Genomic DNA, 6,000 nt, shown 5'->3' on the forward strand with positions numbered 1-6,000 from the left:
TAGTGTACCTCAGCCACACTATCAAAAGGTCTCCCAGCCTAGAACAAGTGCTAGCAGAGCAGGAATGGGAATCATGTGGCCCAGAGGTTGTCTTTTGGATTCTTTATGTGCCCCTCTGATCCCCACAAGTATTTCTTGGCCATAAACTGTTGTGTTGTTTGTTTGTTTTTTTGTCAAAACCCACACATACTTTTTGGGGCCAGGTTAGGCCATTTCAAGCTGTTTCAGGGGAAGAGGCAGCCAGAAACAATCTTATTTATAAGCACTGGAGGGAAATGATGAAATGTTGTTTTCAATCTTCCAAAATGGGGCCCATAATGGGGAGCCACAGCAGAGTAAAAAATGGTAGTGTGTAGGGCCATCTGGGCTGTAAAACTCTCCTTTCTGCAGAGACCATGCACCAAGTGTAGTAATTTGTTTGGAATGTGTGCTGCAACATTGAATTGGCATGCTCTTGTTGTCTGAGGCTACCATTGGGGAAATGTCCCTCAGTGGGAACTGCTTTGTTATTCTTATGAGCTAAAAATTGTTTTGGCGGATGGGTTGGGAGAACTGATGCTGGACATGTCCCATTTTGAAGGATGTGTTGAGAGACTGATGCTGCACATGTCCCACGTGCCTTTTCTGATTGTTGGTGCTTTGGTATTGCTCCTGTATATACAGAGTTTGGGCCATGGGGTATTTAGTACAACTCTGCAGTACATGAAATTCTCATCAGTGCCAGAAAACACCCAAGGTACATTATATCCTCATGGATAAAATTTTAAAAAACTAAAGAATCTGATTGCTGAAGTATTTCAGATTCAAATTCAGCATTGTATGTGGTTATATTGTACATGAACTGACTGTCCTACATGGACTACAGGATTTAGATGTTAATAAAGTGAGTAAGAGGCAGTGGCAAACATGCCACTCTGCTATATAAATTGAGGTCTTGGTAATGTTTGAAAATCCCTTATCGTGTTCAGAACTGTGTGGGTTGCTGTGATCTGAGATGTAAAGGTGTTGCATTTTAGCCACACACCTGGCATTCTCTGGTGACAGAAGCTCCTGTGCATCTTGCTTCACTTGTGAGTATATTGAGTTACATCAAAATCTGCCCTTCCATTCACAGGAAGACCCTTTGTACTTTTTAGCACTGTGAAAAGTATTAATCCCTTGGACAAACAGGGCAAGAAAACGGTTATAGAAGCTACCTTTTATTGCCCCAAGTAAACTTACATTTTTGCAGAAGAGTGCAGGGTCAAAGTTCCTTGAAATCTCAGCTTTTTGATCCAGCCCACTGTAATGGATTTTTCCATGGGTTACAAAAATACCTGGATTTTTTTTGGTGGAGTGAGTCACTTGAGGGGTGTCTGGTTCTGGCATAAAGATACCATCAGCACAGTCAGACAAAAGATATGTGTTGTTGAAACTGTTGAACTCAAATGAAAGGAACAGGCTACGTGAAACTGGTTTCCCCCTATTCATGTATAGCAGGAGTGTGCAACTTCCAGGTCCAGGTTACACATCCCTCACTAGACTAGGAGGACTTATCTTTTCCCCAGCCCATTGAAATAATAATAAAATGTCCTCATTCCCCTTGACAGGATGGTGTTGGGAAGTAGTTGAACTTTCCCTCCAAGACTTAATCATTCAGGCTTCTGTGGATGACCAGAAAGCTTTATTCTGATATCAGAGAGAAGTGGCTAGGACATCTTGTAGAACTGAAATGTTAAGGACATGTGCATTAAACAAATCTACCAAAAGCATTAGCTCTGCCTCTCAAAATTGGCAGGCTCAGTTATTTCACTGTTCTCCAAACAGCTGGTTCTTCTTAATTGTTTTTCCTTCTTTCCCGAAAAAGCTTTGCATAGTTGTTCCATCCATTGCAACCTTCAGAAACTGAAACATAAAACCACTCTACCCATTCTTTTACCATGCTTTCAGCGAAACCCAATTATTATACAAGCCCTCTCTGAATCTACCTTAGACGATGTGGTTAACATATTTAAAATGTACGAAAGCATTGCACATTTTGCTATCTATACAACAATTAACCAACAGCATGTGTTACCTGTTTGTTTAACCCATACAACAGATTTGTATTTCCCCCACCTGAAATAATGCAAACCAGTTTTCACCCCATACCATCTATTAGTGACAATGCATCATATCATCATGAATCTGTATCTATGTATAACACTATATATCAAAGCATGCACATGTCAATCAACCTAAGAACAGTCCTGCACAAAGCATTAGACTATCAGGTTTGTTTCAAATGCATATCAGCACGCATCAGTTAGCACAAATATCACATATCACTTAACACACCTGAAGTAAACCTCCCATTATATGCTTGTCATCCCACAGCATATTTATATAAATCAAAACCTCCAAGCCATACCTTCCAGTTGAAGCCATACATATAATAGCATACATCACAGTTGGATCAAACACGATACATAAGAAGATTCCCCAGCACAATATCACAATATCATGGCAGGATTAACCCATTCCTGAAAGACTGCAATTTTGCTGTGTTCCCTTTCTTGACAGTTTAGACCCAGGAGAAGGCTTTTCTGAACTAGGAAGCACACCAGCAGTCATGTATGAGTTTTTATGCAGGGAATATGATAACATTGCCTTCCCATAGGAAGGAGTGGAATACTTTTTGAGGTTATTTGGGGGGGAGGGGGGTTAAGCAATTTCTGGAGACCTTGAATACAAAACATAAAGAGGACTTTGTGGGTTATGAGCCATTTTTCTCCATCTCTAATAAGTTGTGATTCCATACTATATAAGCACAGTGGGAGACAGAAGGGTTCATCATGGCTAACACTTGCTGAGAAAGGAGTAGGCTGCCTGTTTAAATTGCAGCATGAGTCCTCACCAGAAGAGTACAAGCAATCATGGTTGAACTTTTCACCTGTATTTGAAAAGCATGCATTTTTAGTGGCTCTTAGACCAGTGCTAAAAATGTTCCCTGCATAAAATTTGTACATTTTAAATTAAAAATCCTGGAGAAACTCATACCAGCTTACACTCTAGTCAAGAGACAGAAGCACTGAACTGGGCCTGAGAATTACTTAAGCAAAAGAAAGGAACCATTGTCTGGGTACAAACATTTATAGAACTTGAATTCTCAGAGAGAACATAGTGATCCCTTATATAAGACTAGCACCTGATCTGTGTGTTGTTTTCTTTGTAGATTAGGTGTGCTCCAGTATGTACAGACATTTGTCCTTGGGGAAGTAAAAACCTACACAACTAGATTTTTGATTTATTGTAGCATGAACTTACATGTAAAGTTACAGTATTATAAGGCAGCTGGAAGTTTTGTAGCCAGAGAAAAAGAAATTGTATGCAGGTAAGCATTTATGACTTGCCAGCATCGTGTATATGTTTAAAAACAAAACAAACCTCCCTGCCTTTGAGAGCCATTGTGGTATAGTGGTTTGACTACTGGACTATGGGGTTAATCCCTACTCAGCTACAGAAACCCACTGGGTGACCTTGGGCACGTCACATTCAGAGGATTGAGAGGAAAGCAATGTTAACTCCTCTCTGAACAAATCCTGCCAAGAAAACCCTATGCTATGGTAACCATAATTTATAAACAACAAGTTTGGTTATGTTTGCTATCCCTACAGACAGTCTCCGTTTTGAGCATGATGTTGAAGAGACTCTCCCAAAGCTTAAAAGGTGCTTCATGAGTTGAGAGGCTGTTTCATTGCCAAGCTAACCACTGCACCAATCGTATGCTTTACAACTGTATTGTTTAACTGAGATTAATCCTGGCTAAAAATGTGTGTGTACTTTCTTAGAGTACATAAGAAAAAGTTCTGGTCCAGGTCAGACATCTATTTAGGTAACCATTCTGTTCTCTCAGTGCCCCCAAATTAATTAATTAATTATTGAATTGAATTAATGCCTCACCTTTCTCCCAAGATTTGATCCAATTTGTTGTTGTTGTGTGCCTTCAAGTCATTTCTGACTTAACGGTGACCGTAAGGCAAGCACATCATAGGATTTTCTTGGCAAAGTTTGTTCAGAGCAGGTTTGCCGTTGCCATCCTCTGAGGCTGAGAGACTGTGACTTGCCCTGGGTCACCCAGTGGGTTTCACGGCCAAGCGGGGATTTGAACTCTTTCTTCAGAGTCATAGCCCATTACATTAAAATTCCTATTCTACCAAAGTTTTAAAAAGAATTAAATGCCAGTGGTATTAAAACCATGATTAAAAGTTGTAATGGTATTTAAAAAATAAAAATATAGCACCCCACCTCACACATACTACTGTGGACACAATTCACATTTCAAAGGCCTGACTAAACAAAAAGGTCTTCACCTGCCAGTGAAAAGAAAACAGTGAGGAGACCAACCACAAGTCCCATGGAAGGGTGTTCCACATCCTGGGAGCAGCCATGGAGAAGGCCCTCTCCTGTGTCCTCACTAAATGTATCTAGGAAGGTGGTGGGACTGAGAGAAAGCCCTTCCCAGCAGATTGAAAACTCAAGCAGGCTTATATAAGGAGATATGATCTTTCAGATAGTCTGGGACCACAAACAGGACAGGAACACTAGCCCCTTCCTGCACATGTTTATTAATTCAGATATTCAGAGTGTAGTAGTAAACATTTGTATTAATGAACTCAATACTCTTTTAGAGTTTTGAAGCTCTTTCCATAATGTTTAATAAGCTGTTCCATATTTCAGATGTTTATAAACTGCTACTCCTATCATCTCTCTTCATTTGCCAGGCTGGCAGGGACTAATAGGAGCTGGCATCCAACAAAATCTGAAAGACCATAGTGTTAAATAAAGCTACAGCAGTTTTAGCCTGGTAGTGAGTCCTATTCAGTTCAGTGGAATTGCTCAATAATAATAGTAATAATATTTGTTTTATTTATATACCGCTATTCCAAAGATCATAGCAGTGAACAGCAAGTAAGCTAATTAGCAAGTAAGCTAATAAACAAATATTAGCAAGTAAGCTAATAAACAAATATTGAATTGTGCTCTGTGTACCAGGGCATTTTTAGGTCTTCTGTGAATATCCTTATAAAGGAGATTGCTCTCAATTATGTACCCCCTGAATATGATTTGCTTAATTCCTGGAATCGCAGATATGATAGCCCTAGGGCTGTCTAGCTGAACTATGAAGTTGGAAATACAAACAAATTCCATCAGTGATACCTTTATTGGCCAACTGAAATGCACAGTATATTTGTTGCAAGCTATCAAAGTTCCATGGAGCTTCAAAAGCTTGCAACAAGTATATTGTGCATTTCAGTTGGTCAATAAAGGTATCACTGATGGATTTTTGTTTGTATTTGTTAAATGGCCAACACGGCTACCCCTGAATGTTTTATATGGAATTGGAAGTTATCCCAAGCATCATGTAGTCCACCTCTCTTCCAGACCAGGAAACCTACAGCCCAGAGCATTTCTGAGAGATGGTTATCCAAATTCTTGTTTAAAAACCTCCAGTAGAGTGCATCAGCTTCCAAGATATTCTGTTCTGTTATCAACCCTCTGTTAACATCAACAGGTTCTTCCTATTGTCTAGTCAGAATCTCTTATTTCAATTGTTGTTGTGTGCCTTCAAGTCATTTCCAGATAAGGTGGAACCTATCATAGGGTTTTCTTGGCAAGATTTGTTGGGGTGGGGTTACTTTTGCTCTCCTGAGGCTGAGAGAGCATGACTAACCCAGGGTCACCCAGTGGGTTTCAGTACCTAAGGGGCAATTTGAGCCCTGATCTCCAGAGTCATAACCCAGCACTCAAATTACAATACCACTCTGGCTCTCCTGGTAATTAAACTCCATTAATTTTGGTTATACCACCTTTGAGTAGCAGCAGAAAAAAAGGAGGGGGGAAGTTGCCACATTCTAGCATGATGTTTCTTTCACTCTGCTAGATGGCAGTATTAATTAGCAGTTGATTTGCACTGAGTTGCTTTCTATCATTTCTCATACATTGTTTCTAGGAGAAGACAAGATAAGCCAGTGATACAAA

This window comes from Sceloporus occidentalis, unplaced genomic scaffold (genome assembly GCF_023333645.1).
Source record: "Sceloporus occidentalis isolate IW3139 unplaced genomic scaffold, rSceOcc1.0.p SCAF_2, whole genome shotgun sequence".
Lineage (NCBI taxonomy): Eukaryota > Metazoa > Chordata > Lepidosauria > Squamata > Phrynosomatidae > Sceloporus > Sceloporus occidentalis.